The following is a 16632-nucleotide window of genomic DNA, read 5'->3' as shown; positions in this document are numbered from 1 at the left end:
ACTTTAAGATATTTAGCGACGAGGAAACACTCAGAATATTATTATCTTACATATATTATCATAAACAGCTGAATTTTCAGAATTTCCGACTTTCTTTCTTCCCTTTAGTCTCTTTTCTCTGAATATTACCTGAATATCTTACTACTGCTGCGACAAAGACTGAAGACCACATGATCGTTTGTTAGCATGCTAGTTTTCACAAAGGTTATGATGCATTTTTATTCACCAGCTGAGATCAGACGTGACAAAAGTAGATCCCAAATTACAGTAATCACTAAAAATAACTGATTTGAATTTTATATTTTAGTTTTTTTTCTGTTATTTGAGCAAACTGACCCTTTAACTGAGGATCCGCTAAAACTGCAGTCGCTCTGAACATCCAAAACCCTAACTGGCTCATACAAAGGACAACACACACACACACTCAGAGCCAGTGGACACAGAGAGCCTGAGTGCGTTGGTTTCTAAAAGCAGAGAAGGTGACCTATTTAAAAGGTTAGTTTCTTAGCCCCGTGGGTGGATTAGGAAAACAAAGCACGAGCACTATATTTATCCTTTTCCTTATCTAATGCTCCCGCCTCATCATGATAAGAACTATGTGCATCTCCCCGCCCCTGGATTAGTGCTCTGTCCTCAGACCGCAGCCATGAATAATAACTCACCAACATCCATCTCACTGTGTGACTGGCCACTGGCAACGCTGCGATTTCACGCACTGGATACAGCCATTAGGGTGTTTTTACAATAAACTTTATAATATTTGTCATGCGGGCGACGACGACGGCTCTAGAAAATGAAACTGTAGCTTCCTGCCGAGGGAGGAGGAGACGGGAAGAGTGAACAACGGGGGAGATTACCGCTCTTGTACTATTATATGTAAATGCGTGTGCACATTATGTTTGTGTTTAAATCCCCTTTCTGCAGACATGTGAGAGGACGAGACCGAGGAGGCACTGGTGCAAATGTACGAGCTGATTTTATGGTGTGTTCACGTGCAGCTCTGCATCCTGTGAATTATACTTCCCTAAACGACAAAACATTGGGACGCTCCTAAACTAAAGCGTGATAAAACATTTCTATGATTGTGTTTGTTAAGAAAACACAATACACTGCCACAGCATTAGCATTAGCATTAGCATTAGCACGTGTGCAGCACGTTGTGGTGTCTTGGAAGCTAGTAAGGAAATAACACACCTGATTTGTGGTGAACAGGTGTCACAGGATTACAGTCAAGTGTTCTTCATTGTGATCCTCCTCATGTGTGTGTTTATGTGTATATTTCTGTCCATTAGTGTATTATTTATTTATTGTTTTACTGAAGGTTTATTTCTGCTGTTCTTTTATTTTTGCTAATTCACTGCTGTGACACTGTGAATTTCTTCTTATCTTATCTTAATCAAGAACTGTTATCAGCAGCTCCTGAGTCCTGTTCTCTAAAATCCCTGTTTTAGTGAATGTAGTCTGGTGTGTGTGCTGTTTGTGGTTAAACCAAAAGGATCTTCCAGGTCTCTCTCTGTAGGGATCCTTTCCATGATGCTGTCACACACTTAGAATAACACTCTGAGCCTGTCAGTGGATCAAACAAGCTCTTTTAGTGGACCTACTGTGATCAGGTGCAGTTGTCCCAAAGGATCACGTTGCAGCCATTGCAGCCCGTTTGGTGTCTGCTGGCTGAGGTGATCTACTGGACCAGTTCCAACACTTTTACTACCTACCAGTCACTCACACACCAGGATGTGGACAGTTTTGAAATGTCAGAATTACCCTTTAATTAACTGCACATAACGTCCTTCAGTCTAAACCATCCTAGTGTACCTGTGTGTGTGTGTGTGTGTGTGTGTGTGTGTGTGTGTGTGTGTGTGTGTGTGGGAGACCGGGAGCCGAGCTGAGTCCCTCTCTGTGGTACTTGAGGTCTTGTTGCCAGTTACAGAGGGAGACGGTAACCATAACAACAGGTAACCACTAACAACCGGCATCCATAACGACTGCAGCTCACAAATTAGCTCCTCTAATTACAGAGGCACCGTTCAGAGCTGCTGCTGCTGATAACAACAAGCTTTTCTGAAGTGTTTTCCAGCCTGAAAGAACAACAGACATAAATCAGTGGTGCGGTTCAGTCGGACTGAAGGTCGGATCACTCAGAGAGAAACAGTCCAACAGAAATTACATTTACAGCCGTCAAGTGGAAATCCTCTAATCTGTCTTGCTTTGTTTCTTCACTTCAGTGTCTGTAGAACTTGGTCTGTCCCACTAAATGTTTTCAGGAGAGTAAACAAACATTTAAACATAGTTAGTAATGTTGATAATGGTGCATGCAACAAAATAAGAAATAAGAACTGGTGTAAAGATCATTATGCAAAGCAGCAATACAATACATCAACACTAAAATACAATCAAAGCACCAAAAATACAGTTTTATCTTAACAACACATCTTCATTTATTTGTTGATCATATTTTTTATTATTAAGTTGAATCAGCAAAGTAACTCAGGTTTCATAATAAATGTAACACAGCCAAAAGTTTACTTGCCTGTGTACTTAAAGAAGGTTTCGGGTTCAGGTTTGGATTTCAAGCACGAGTGATTCAACCAGTTTTGCTCCAGGATATAGCCAGGTCCCAAAAAACAAGGAAAAATAAAATAAATAAAATGAAGAGAGAAAGAAAAAGTGGGCGTAGCCACAGTGAAGTCACCTGTTGGTTTGTGGACCAGCGTCTCGAAGCCTTGTGTGTAGCTTTATAGCCATCTTCGTTTTTTGGAGCCAGAGGTGACGGATGTGTTTTTTTGTGACCTGCCTCTGTTTGGTTAGGTTTAGGCAGCCTTTCTCCTGCTCTTCCTGGTGTATCTTCCTCTAATTTACTAACGGCGCTTTTCCATCACACAGTTTTAGCTCCACCCGCCTCGACTTGACTCCACTCAGTTTCGGTGGTTTTCCATTACAGCTGCGTACCACGTCAAAGTGGGGGGTCGTCGTAGCAAGGCGGCACGAAACTCCGGTGGCGTTCACCTCGTTCACAGAAATAACAAAAACTGTTTTAAAAATGGAGGATTTGATTCTTGTGAACGAGTCGCTTTCATGACTCATCCAGTGACGTCACTCCCTGATTGGCCAATCAGTGGCCTGCAGTCTGGTGACGTCACATTTTTGGCTCGACTCAGCTCGCTTGGAGTCGAGTCGGTACTAGTGGAAAAGCACCATAAATGAACGTCCTGCTGTGCTGAAGAAGACTGTAAACTAGAGACTGAGAGCAGAAACTGTTCACTGAGCTGATAAATCAGGAGAGAAGTCGCCTCATTGTCTCATTGACTTCCATCCAATCAGACTTCCTGTTTGGAGCCGGTGGAGTCGCCCCCTGCTGGACACTAGAGAGGAAGCAGCTTTAAGGTTTCACTGTTCAGACACCAGAGGACACGTCCACTTTCATACAGTAGCTAGCTGTTAGCTGTTAGCCGTGACCAGGTAGGAAAACAGAAGTGAGGTATAAAAGGTGAAGAAAACATTCATGTGGATGAGCGCTTCTCGAGAACGCCGCCAGCGATCGGCGCGTTTTGAACAAGCGCTGCACTCGTGCACCCAACGGAGGAGGCTGAGATCTGCTCCTGCTGTTATTTGTGTTGGTACAGTAGCAGTAAAACGTCAGATTTGGTGCATGTGAGGAGACGAGCGGCGCCGCGGGGCTGACAGTAGGCCTGAGTCAGACCCCCCAACACCTGAGGGAGCTTCACCAACCTCCCATCATCGTGTGTGTGTGTGTGTGTGTGTGTGTGTGTGCACGCTTCACACTGTGCGTCCTGCACTCGTCTGTGTGTTAAATATGTGTGTGTGTGTGTGTTCATGAGCTCAGGGCGGCGGCGTGGAGAGAATGGCGTGGAGGGGAGAGCGGGAGGAACGCTGCGATGAGTTTAAGAAGTCTTGACAGCAGATGCCTGCATAATAACACACAGAGAGGACATGTGCAAGCAGGAAAATCAAGGACACCACGTCATGCGTGCCAGTCATTTAAAGTAACAGTTTCCTCCCGCAGCTTAAAACATGCACTCAGATTATGAGCAGAAAAGGCTGCAGATGCTGCTAAATGGATTTGTAAATCAGCGCTGAGAAATGTGGCCGAGCGCGGATTTAAAACGCTATCTATGTATTTTGATGAGGAGTTGCTAGGGAGAGGACCTTCTTCCTTTAAAGCAGTAAAGTGTGATTGGTGATTGGTGGCTGCAGTGAGCTTCTGCCGATGTGTAGGAGGAGGAGGAGGAGGAGGAGGAGGAGGAGGAGGAGGCCAAGTTCAGCTTCAGCCCAAACAGGCGAAGCACCGACACAGACCGACGGTGCAGCTCGTTAAAGAGTCACACTCAGAGCCGCAAGTGGAAACGCAGACCTTTTGGCGCGTCGTGTCCTCGCCGTCCTGGCCGTCAGCGTCAAGATGGCGGCGGTTTAAAATGGGCTCCGATCCATCAGCCTCCTCCTCCACACCGTGTCTCTGTGTTTGGACTGTCCTCACCTATTTAAAGCACCGTCTGAGGGTTAAAGGGTCGATTCACCCAAACTACAAAGGGATGCATCGCAAAGTGGGACGTGGTGGTTGGCTGCCATAAGTGCGACACACATCAACCGTGTTGGCTTCTGGTTGTTTGCTGCACACTGAACACATCCGCTGCTTCTTTAAAGGTGCTGAATGCACTTTTTAATGTCTCTGTGTCTCTGGTGTTCCTGCAGAGCGCCTGACTACGACAGAGACCGTCCTCGCTCTGGTCCTGCTGCTCCATCTTTCAGTAAATCTGAGTGAAAACGCTCCGTTTAGGTTGGGCTCTCTTTATGACGTCACAAGGGGATCTGTTGATCACGTGACCTCCTCGGGCCCTTCAGCAGGCCGCCCACTGAAAACCACCTCGCTGTCCGCCAACCGTTGTTCTTTCCTCACCAACACCAGCTCCTCGTCAGTGTGAGAAAAATAATGTGTTTTATGAACGTTAAACCTGTAAACCTGAAAGGATCCCTACAGAGAGAGACCTGGAAGATCCTTTTGGTTTAACCACAAACAGCACACACACCAGACTACATTCACTAAAACAGGGATTTTAGAGAACAGGACTCAGGAGCTGCTGCTCTGCTGCTGCCTCCATCAGTCAGTGTGTCTGTGTTATTGTGTGTTTTTGGTGGTTTAAAGGGTCAGTTCGGATAAAAAACAATATTTGTTTAACACACAGGGCCCAGGTGAAGTCATTCAGACTCATACAGCCCAAATCACAGATTCTTCTTTACAGTCTGAACAGCAGCCTCATCTTTAGACCTTTAGCATTCTGCAACACAACTATCTGCATGAATGCACTGCAATTTATTTATTGTATGAGGACTGACTGACTGACTGACTGACTGACTGACTGACTGACTGACTGACTGATGGCAGGAAACATGAGTGAACCGACCCTTTAAGGTTTAGGTGAGAAAGAAGGACGTATTATGCAAATTAGGTTCCTCACAAGTGTAGCTGTGTGTGTGTGTGTGTGTGTGTGTGTGTGTGTGTGTGTGTGTGTGTGTGTGTGTGTGTGTGTGTGCAGTGAATGAGCACCGAACTGGAAAATAACTGCGAGTGGAGGAACTGTGGGCCAATCATCGGCCTCCACTGGTCACGAATCACACCTCCAGCTTCAACATGCAGCCTGGGTACCCCCCACCCCCCCACCCCGACACACACACACACACACACACACACACACACACACACACACTGAGGTGGGTAGGATGGAGGAGGGGAAGCCCTACCCAGGCCTCAGTGTGTGTGTGTGTGTGTGTGTGTTGAAACCCAGATCACCAGATACAAAAAGAAAATCTCCGCTTGTTCACAGCAGCCTACAGAGGATATTAACAACACACACACACACACACACACACACACAATAACTCAACAGAGACTGTGGGGAGGTGGGGGTGAGGAGGGGGGAGGAGGGGGGAGGAGGGGGAGGTGGATTACAGCCTGGGAGAAATAATAACAACAGCCTGGCCAGCCCGCTCTCAACACACACACACACACACACACACACACACACACACATGAACATAGAAACACACACATGCTCGTCAGATTCGGGAGGGAGGTGTAGGAGGGTGAGGAGGGTGAGGGGGGTGAGGGGGAAGCCATCAGCAGTGATGTATGAGTGTGCTGCAGGAGTGCCGCTGAGCAGAGGGATGTGACGGAGGGAGGAAGAGGAGGAGGAGGAGGAGGAGGAGGAGAGGTGGATTGTGTCGAGGGATTTTAATTGACAGCTGTCCAAATCCCCAGACAGATCCTCTCCCTCTCTCTCCCCCTCTCTCTCTCTCTCCCCCCTCTCTCTCTCTCTATCTCTCTCTCTGAGAGTGTATGTCGAACGCCCTCCTCTCTCTCTCTCTTAGACGATGGTATTAAGAGTGAAAAGCATTAGGAAGAGCGAGGTATTAAGAGTCTTCTGCTCTCTCTCTCTCTCTCTCTCTCTCTCTCTCTCTCTCTCTCTCTCTCTCTCTCTCTCTCTCTCACACACACACACACACACACACACACACACACACACTGTCTATATATGTCTCAATGTACATCTTGTACTCTAGCCTTTATATGTGAACCCACATATTCAGTCTAAATACAGATAAACTCTTTAAGGCAGATAACAACCTCATGTGGTCACTTTCAATCTAGTACATGACACAAAAAGGTGCACAAACCGACCAGCTGGTGGCGCTACATTAAAGGATTACTCTGTTTTTTTAAAATGTCTGTGCATGTTTGTACAATGACTGGTAGGTAGTGAAAGTGTTGGAACTGGTCCAGTAGATCACCTCAGCCAGCAGACACCAAACGGGCTGCAATGGCTGCAACGTGATCCTTTGGGACAACTGCACCTGATCACAGTAGGTCCACTAAAAGAGCTTGTTTGATCCACTGACAGGCTCAGAGTGTGATTCTAAGTGTGTGACAGCATCATGGAAAGGATCCCTACAGAGAGAGACCTGGAAGATCCTTTTGGTTTAACCACAAACAGCACACACACCAGACTACATTCACTAAAACAGGGATTTTAGAGAACAGGACACAGGAGCTGCTGCTCTGCTGCTGCCTCCATCAGTCAGTGTGTTGGTGTTACTGTGTGACTTTGGTGGTTTAAAGGGTCAGTTCAGATCAAAAACAATATTTGTTTAACACAAAAATATGTTAAAAAAGGGCCCAGGTTTAAAATGATCAGACTGAAAGTCATTCAGATTTATTATATCGCTCTCTGCACACACACCAGACTCCATTCACAAAAACAGGGATTTTAACTCACAGAACACAGGAGCTGCTGCCTTGATTGATTACAGGCCACATTTAAAAAATATATATTATCATAGTTAAATATATCTTTATATTAGTGGTCGTATGTTTTGTTGTTGTCTGTTAATTTATTTTTGAGATGTATGGTGGGCGTCATGCATTGTCATGCACTGCAATGCTAGAAGAGTGTGGATTTGTCAACACAAGCGACCTCTTTAACCTTCCACAAACCCATAAATATTAAGAGTTATTTGAGATGTAATGTATAGTGAGCGTCAGTGTCAAAGTGTTATTTGAAAAATCTAAATAAAATACAAAAAAAAAAAAAAAAAAAGACCACCAGGCTCCATTGAGAAAAACAGTCATTTTACAGTAAAGTTACCTTCTGATTGTGTTTTTTTAAAGACCAAAGTCGACTAAATCCTTTAGTCCTGCGAGGTAAAACTAAGCAGACGGGAAAAGAAATGAAACACAAGCGACCCCTTTAACCTTCTCGTTATTTCAGACGTGAGGTTCAGGAGAGACACGACGCTCCTGATGTGTGAATAATAAACACGTAAAGATCTGAAGACACGAACACGAGACGGCAGCGTCTGTTTAGACTGAAGCAGATGCCTTCAGAGCCCACAGAGAGCTGCAGCACACACACACACACACACACACACACACACACACACACACACACACACACACACGCACACACACACACACACACACACACACGTACACACACACACACACAAATGTGTAAACACACACACCCCAGGAGAGGAACAAGAAAAGGAAGGACAGATTTTTTCAGCATGAGGGAACATCGTCCTGCACACACACACACATTACACACACACACACACACACTCTCACACACACATTAAACACACTCTCACACACACATTACACACACACACACACACACACACACACTCTCACACACACACACACACATTAAACACACTCTCACACACACATTACACACACACACACACACACACACACACACACAGGTTTGCCCTACTATGCTTCTTACTGTGCCAGGAGCCTTCGGTCTGCATTCAGAGGTCATTATATAATTCCTGAGCCCTTTTCCACATCAGACAGCATCTGTGAGACCTCCAGGGACTCTGACCATCGCTTCCCTTTAAGCCGCCGCCATGTTGGCGCCGCTCTCTCCACCCATCATGCATCACTTCCACCCTCTGCTCTTATTTTCACCTGTTTGGTCACCTGCTCTCCGTCAGGTTTGTTTTCTTTCATCTGTAAAGTCCTCCACTCATACCTTCACCTCACACCCAGGTGGCAGCCGTCCAGCTGCATTGTGGGTAACGTAGGCGCCAGGAAGAAGAACGAGTGGAATTTAAAAAACAAGAGAGAGAGACAGAGAGGGAGAGACAGGGAGAGAGAGAGAGACAGACAGACAGAGAGAGAGAGAGACAGAGAGAGAGAGAGACAGGGAGAGAGAGACAGACACAGACAGACAGACAGACAGACAGACTGTTACAGGAGAGAACTGATTCATCAGTTTAGTTTTGATCCACCTTTTAATCTAGAAGAGGATCAAAGTGATCAGGTATTGATTCACTGTCAGTTTGAACTGAACCAGGTCTGAATAATACAGTCAGATCAAACTAAACCAGGCCAGACCAGACTAAACTAAACTAAACTAAACCAGACTAAACTAAACTAAACCAGACCAGACTAAACTAAACCAGACCAGACTAAACTAAACCAAACCAGACCAGACTAAACTAAACCAGACCAGACCAGACTAAACTAAACTAAACTAAACTAAGCTAAACCAGACTAAACTAAACTAAACCAGACCAGACTAAACTAAACCAGACCAGACTAAACTAAACCAAACCAGACCAGACTAAACTAAACCAGGCCAGACCAGACTAAACTAAACTAAACTAAACTAAGCTAAACCAGACTAAACTAAACTAAACCAGACCACACTAAACTAAACCAAACCAGACCAGACTAAACTAAACTAAACCAGACCAGACTAAACTAAAGCAGACCAGACTAAACCAGACTAAACTAAACTAAACCAGACTAAACTAAACCAGACCAGACTAAACCAGACTAAACTAAACTAAACCAGACTAAACTAAACCAGACCAAGCTCGTTTCCCTCCAGTCACCTGTCCTCCAGGTATCTAAACCTTCTCTCTCCTCTGAACTCTGAATCTCAAACCTGCTGCAGAGTTCAAAGATTTAAAAAGCTTGAATCACTGAATCAGACGTCAAGTCGTATTTAAGGTTGCAGCCTCTCGTCAGTCGGTCTGTCGGCCTGCTGCTCACCGGCCTGGTGGAGGAGGAGGTGGTGGAGGAGGTGGTGGAGGAGGTGGTGGTGGTGGAGGAGGTGGTGGTGGAGGTGGTTGTGGTGGTGGGGGGGTGTCGGAGAGGCCCCCGGCAGGAAGAGGCTGTCCTACTTTATCTCTCATTAAAGACTCAGTTTAAAAATACAGCCATTTAAGGGAAACAGTAGTAGCACCGGACGTGTCCTGGAGGCTCTCTTGGCCTTATTTCTGAAGACAGGCCGGCTCGGGTTCTTTTTTTTTTTTTTTTTTTTTTTTTGGGTGGGGGGGGGTTGTATTTTATTTCATCATCACATCATCATGTATCAATAAACAGAAATCCTGAGGGGGGGGTCCTCTCTCACATCATGTCATAATATCTAATTTGTTATTTAGCATCTCCTCTCCCTCCTGTTTCAACATTCATTCTCCTCCCTCGGCTTTATTTATTTATTTATTTAGATTTATTTTTTTATTTTTCTGTGTGTGTGTGTGTGTGTGTGACATCTCCTCCTCTCTTCCCTCTCACCAGTTCACAGGTTGCCATGGCGACACACAGTAGTATTTGCCTGTTGCCAGGGCTCGTCTCCATGCGAGCGCAGCATCCCTCCCACGGCGATGTGATGGATTGTGTATTGGATATGGGGAGGTGTATTCCATAACGTGTGTGTGTGTGTGTGTGTGTGTGTGTGTGTGTGTGTGTGTGTGTGTGTGTGTGTGTGTGTGTGAGCTGTAGTGCTGATGTGGAGCCACAAGGTGGAGCTAAAGGCCTTTTGGATGACACCAGGGTTGTTTTGGCAGAAGAAAGGTGTGTGTGTGTGTGTGTGTGTGTGTGTGTGTGTGTGTGTGTGTGTGTGTGTGTGTGTGTGTGTGTGTGTGTCATGTGCAGTGAAGGTATGTCTCATAAATGCCGATCATGTCCACGACAGCCACAGTGTGCCGTCATGAAGGAGGCTTGTTAGCGAAGGCTGGACCTGGTTCCTCTGCTGCAGCCTCCAGTTAACATGGAGTCGCTTCGGTCGCATAAATATAACCTTTATTTTTATTTTTTTTATATTAAAGGAGCAGTTCAACATTCTGGGGGATGTCCTGCTGTGTGTCATCTTCTCTTGAGTCATGCAAAAAAGAAGTTTTGTGCACTCAGATGTGGTTGAACGCTGCATTTACGAATTTAAATGAACACTTTAATACAAAAATGAATAGAACATGTACAATATAATGGTAGTGTAACGTTCATATAACATACATTTTTCCTTTATATCATAGTGTGTGTGTGTGTGTGTGTTCTTGTCTTGCTTACCTAAAGGGACCTGCACATTACCCTATGGCGTGGGGACCACAGTGTCTTATGGGGACGTTTTTGTTGGGCCCCACTAGGAGAACAAGATTTTTCTAAACTATGTTGTTGTTATTGATGAAAACAGAAACTGTCCAAACATTTTAGAGATGATGGTTAAAGTTTAGGTCAGAGTTAAGACCTAAAACCTCCCTAAAAACAAAAACATCTTTAAATCAATGCTAAGATTTGTATAGAATATTATAAATCTAAAATGTGAAATAGAATTAATATGTATAAGGAAGTATTTAATGTAAATATGTGACTATTTTGAGAGGTCAGAGAATAGAAAGGTGCCTTTTACTGGGTGTAAATAGCAGTAATGTGCTTTAACAAAGCTACTATACAGAAAAACTAATTTTCTATAAGAGGAGTTAGATGTTAGATTAAAGGAACAATCAACTAAAACGTCCCATATACTGTTCAGGAGCTTCCCTATCGGCGGATTCAGTCCCTCCTCTGGGCCTCTCCGTCCCGTCGCTCTGTAGTTAAAATCCTTCAGTCCCTGCTCAGGGGTTTGGTGAGTTTTAGGTTACGACCTGCCATTAGGGAGCTCCAGCCTGGGAGTTAGCGGCGACCCAGAAAAGTCGATCACAAAACTCCCACAAGCAGCGAAAGAAGCTTCTGGCAGCAGGAAGCACCGGGAGAGACTCAAGTTTGGAAAGAGACTCTGGAGAGGGAAGTGGGTTTGATTATGTTTGTCTACGAAGCTGCTACGTGCGTTAAAGAGGTCAAATCAGTTTAACGTGACATCCTGAAAACCTCACGCCTCCTTGTGTTCGATCTAACAGTCCAAAGCTAAAGATTTTCAGTTTGCTGTGATGTGAAACAGAGGAAAGTCCCTGTGACCACAGCAGCAGTTTCTGTTTGAAGCAATTAATCAGTTATCAAAGCTGCAGCTGGTCGATTCTCTGCTGTTTCAGCTCGACTCTGCACTGAGTGAACAGTTTCTCAGGCGTCCTGAGAACTTTAAAACCTTTAAACCCCTCGTGTTGCATGCAAGAAATTCAAAACATCGTCACTGCGTCCGTTCCTTGTGGCACACCTGTTTGCCAAACACACCGCAGGTCATGTAGGAATCAAGAATGAACAAATCACCCTCAGCTTTCTGTCTGAGGACGTCACAACACACGTCTGCATGCTGATTGAAAGTCGTGCAGGAGCTCAGCGACAGGTCAGGGTCTGACTAGAAACATCTGGAGAAACAGTTTTAATGGTAAACCTTTGTGTTCTAATCACAGACTGTATAAAGGAGGTGGACGAAGCCTCCAGTTTGGCTTCATGGGCGTCGCCATCTTGGTTTCAGAGCCTCAGCAGAACCAGTCCAGACAGAGCTGACTTATTATCAGGTGGTTCTCAGCTTCAGGGGGAGATCACTGCACAGAACATCCTGTGAAGAGCATCAACTAAATGATCCTTATAACTTACCTGCCGTACCTTACAAACACTCATCTACCTGTCTGCATTTACAGTCATCACAGCAGAGAGCAGCTCATCCTACGTCACCTCCAAAGACACCAGGTGGCACAGCAGGGTCCGAGAAGTAAATATCGGTGCCTCTGATACCAGATATTTATCTTCTAGAAGCAATTCTCATATTGAATTATCCATATTTTGGTAATTTGGAGTAAACGTGTGGTTCATCGTTAACAGGAACACGGTGGAAAGTAACTCTACTATCGGGACCTCGTATAAATGATCCAGCTGGTAGGAACTACTTTCTCTTCCGCCTGTCACAGTCATATGTGAAATACGGCTGTGGAGATCTGCTCAAAGGCTTAAAGGGAAAAACTGTAAATATGCTGATGTTCCTAAAGAGAAAACTGTGAAAGTTTGTGTTAAAATGTTCCGACAAGTGTTTTAAGATCTTCATGTTCAGATGCCGACAATTAACAGGCAACTTTTTCAGTATTTTGTTTTTCTTGTATCATAATTCTTCATAATCAAACAATCAGAACGAGCAGTGTGACGTCTTACATTCATTATGAAGCTTTGATTTGAAACACATTTTACTTTATACTTTGATTTTCCAAAGTATCGGATCAGTATCGTCGACACCAGCCTGACTTTTACTTGATATCAGATCAGAAAGGAGAGGAAAGTCTTCAGGGCTTCAGCCAATCAGCAGACCTTTATTTGTCACACACACAGTATAATGTGCAGTGAATGAGTTTTGAGTGCAATAAAATAAATATAAAATAACACAGTGAAACAATAAGAGTAGAAACACAAGATAAATAAATAAATCAAAGTCTGCAGTCAGAACAGAGCAAAAACACTTTATGACTTTATTTCTAACACCCCAGCAAGTAGTAACAGTAACACAATGACTGACTGTATGAATATTTCATAAATATTCTTTACTAAAACAGCAAAATCATCCAATCAGCTGTGGGACGCTGCAGCCAGATGATATCAAGTCAGAGGTCAGAGGTCTGCTGTGGGTCCGTTTAGGGTTCAGTCTGTTCTTCAGCTCATCGGTGCTCTTAGAGGACGGGGTGCCGCTCGCATGTGTCGACGTAAGCGACGCCAATAAAGGCCGCTGTGATTAAATAAAGTGAGCGAAGCACACGGTGACCTTCCTCCGCCGTCCTCCGGTCCCTCCTCGCTGACTGACGCCGATCTGACACCAGTCCGTTCGGCTCGTCCGTCCTCCAGAGACGATTCTCCAAACTGTCCCTTTGTCCTGAAGACTCTTGTTTTGACGTATTATTCACAGCTCCTATTTTTAGAGTCCTGTCTCCGGCCTTAAAAGGCAGCCCAATCCTTACAGTATGTGCACTTGCACAAGCAGAAAGCCAGTATCTGCTGTCAGTGCGTATTAGCGCCACGTCGCCCCGTCCCGTGGAAGGCCTCGCCGCGGGGCAGTGAGCCTGTGTGTGACGAAAGCAATGACAACAAACCAGAGACGGAGGAAAAAACACAGCAAAACAAAGGGCAAGGGGCAGGGTTATGTAAATGATGCGAAGGCAGGCAGCCCAGAGGAAGAGGAGGTGCACGCTCATGCATCTGAGCGCGGCCTCCATCATAACATGGTCTTTAGAAGAGAGCCACAGCTCCGGGCAGCATCACTCCGCTCCACAGTCACCGTCGCTTCACCTTTTATTCCTGCTGGTTTTGGCAGAAATAACGTGCATCAGCTGCACGTCGTGATCCGGAGCGACACCAGCAGCTTTTTAAAATCGGCCTCCGTGTTCAGGATTGACGTCCATCTGCATTTTTAATTTGTTGGAACTAGTTTTGAGTTTTTGGTGCTTGAGGGGAGAGTTCAGTTCATCTTGTGCACAAGTGGGAAATTTATCTAAATACTGGTGCCAATGGAGAGGTTAAAGGATTATTTAACTGTAAAGTTGAAGTTGTATCGGTCTCTTCAAAGGCACCAGACTCCATGGACAAAAGCCGTAGTTTTACCTTGCGCAGCACAGAAGTTGCAGGTCAGTTAGTTCTGAATCATCCTTTTAAAACAGTGGAGACACACAAAGGTCTGTGTTCTGTGAGGTAAAATTACTGTTTTTGTGAATGGAGTCTGGTGGTTTTGAAGAGAGCAGTATAACGGCTGGTTGTGGTTAAACCAATCTTAAATACCACACACTGACAATACGAAAATAAAAACCAGAACAAAAACTACTACTATAATAATAATACACTGTTATTATTGTTATTATTACTTTAAATTGTGGCTTAACAATTCAGAACAAAAGCAACAAAACAATACCAAATGAGCCAGAGGAGGCAGCAGCTCCTGTGTCCTGTTCTCTAAAATCCCTGTTTTAGTGAATGTAGTCTGGTGTGTGTGCTGTTTGTGGTTAAACCAAAAGGATCTTCCAGGTCTCTCTCTGTAGGGATCCTTTCCATGATGCTGTCACACACTTAGAATAACACTCTGAGCCTGTCAGTGGATCAAACAAGCTCTTTTAGTGGACCTACTGTGATCAGGTGCAGTTGTTCCAAAGGATCACGTTGCAGCCTCATTATTGTTTGCTGATATTCTTGCTGACGGTCCAGTTTTGTGTGCTGTGTTGTTGTCTCTCTCCTGCAGGAAGACTTCAGCATTGAGGGCCAAATAATCTTGTGCGGGGGCCAGTTTCCCGCCCCCAGTAAACACAGTGTAACCTGTACTTCTTGTTTGTAGTGAATGCAGCTACCAGAGCCTCCATCTGAGCCCGTCTGAACTGCTGCCCGGCCCGGTAAGTGGCTCTTGGGTTTGTTTTCCTGCTTGCTTTAACACACACAGACACACACACACCGTCTCCGATGACAAAATCAGCTGTCGGGTTTTGCACTTTGCACCTTGTAACTCAAGAGTTTGAGCGGCTGTGTGTCGACTGCAGCTCTGCATCATCCATCATTTACAGGCCTGCTTTAGAGAGCTTTGTTTGGTATCAATCATTTATTCCTGTTGTCCACATGCCAGCGGCCAGCGGGCGGCCGACAGAGTCGCTCCCCGCTGGGGTGTAAAACCGGACCGATGCACCGAGATGAGGCCGGTGGCTGCGGGACGCTGAGCTGCTGGGAAAACGGTTTTTATTTTATTTACACCAACAGCGTGCAGCCTTCAGTGGAGCTTACAGCATCAAGTACAACACTAGCTCCCCCCCCGCAGCTCTTATAGTTCTGATTTATTGTTCTTTATTTTTGACACAGCATCAGAGGCTCCATTCATTCCTATGAAAGTTACTCAGAAGCCAAAAGAAACTTCCCTGCGTATAAAAGTACCCTCATCTTTCTCCCTGTTGGGCCCATAGAGCCTGGAGGAGCTGGCTAACTTCCTGTTAGCCCCTCGCTAACCTGAATGGGGATGAAATGATTTAATCATGTGAGTTTAAAAATGTTATCGGACTGAATGGATCAAATCCTGACTCACTCCTGTGACTCTGATTAGCAGACGTCTCTTTCACACATTGACATCAAACCAGCAAGATTACAACTTCACAGCACCTTCACATCTGTAGATATGTGGAAAAAATAAACATATTTTTAAACAGAGCATCTCTGCAGACAGGATCCCTCCATTTAATGTTATTATTATCTCTTTATGTGACGTTTCTAATGAAGTGAGGAGAAATATCTGACTATTTATGACCGTTATCAGAGGTGAGCTCAGCGTGGACAGACCTGTGTGTTCCCAGCTGAATACCAGACAACAGTGGCGTCACATGATGGACGCCACTGTTGTACCTTCACGGTTTGGCCACAACACGCAGCCACCACCTTCACAGACAACAACAACAACAACCATCTCATTAAAGTTTCTGCAGAATAAAAAGCTCCTGGTCGTGAAAATCCCAAACATGAAGTCCGTGTTTGGACCCGTCTGGATGCAGAGGCTGACGGGACTACATATCCCAGCAGGCACTGGAGCTCCATCCATGTAGGTGGTGTGTCTGGACCTCAGCGGGTGGCCTCCCCCCCTCCTCTCACATCAGATTAGTGCAGCTGAGAGGGGATTTGGGAAGCTACATTTGGTGAAGGCGACCCATTGACAGCCCGTCAGGCTCACCAGCTCAAATGTGTCATTTACTAATTCTATTTTAAGACTGGGAGGAAAAACAGGAGCGAAGAGGGAGCAGCACGTTTTTTAACATGTAGCATGTAAGCTAACCTGAACATGCAGTGACCTCCAGTCGGCTCCAGTGACCTCCAGTGAGCTCCGGTGAGCTCCAGTGAGCTCTAGTGAGCTCCACTGACCTCCGGTGAGCTCCACTGACCTCCGGTGAGCT

This window comes from Pempheris klunzingeri, chromosome 22 (genome assembly GCF_042242105.1).
Source record: "Pempheris klunzingeri isolate RE-2024b chromosome 22, fPemKlu1.hap1, whole genome shotgun sequence".
In the NCBI taxonomy this organism is placed as follows: Eukaryota; Metazoa; Chordata; class Actinopteri; order Acropomatiformes; family Pempheridae; genus Pempheris; species Pempheris klunzingeri.
The sequence above is the reverse complement of the archived record's forward strand: the minus strand, read 5'-3'. Positions refer to the sequence as shown.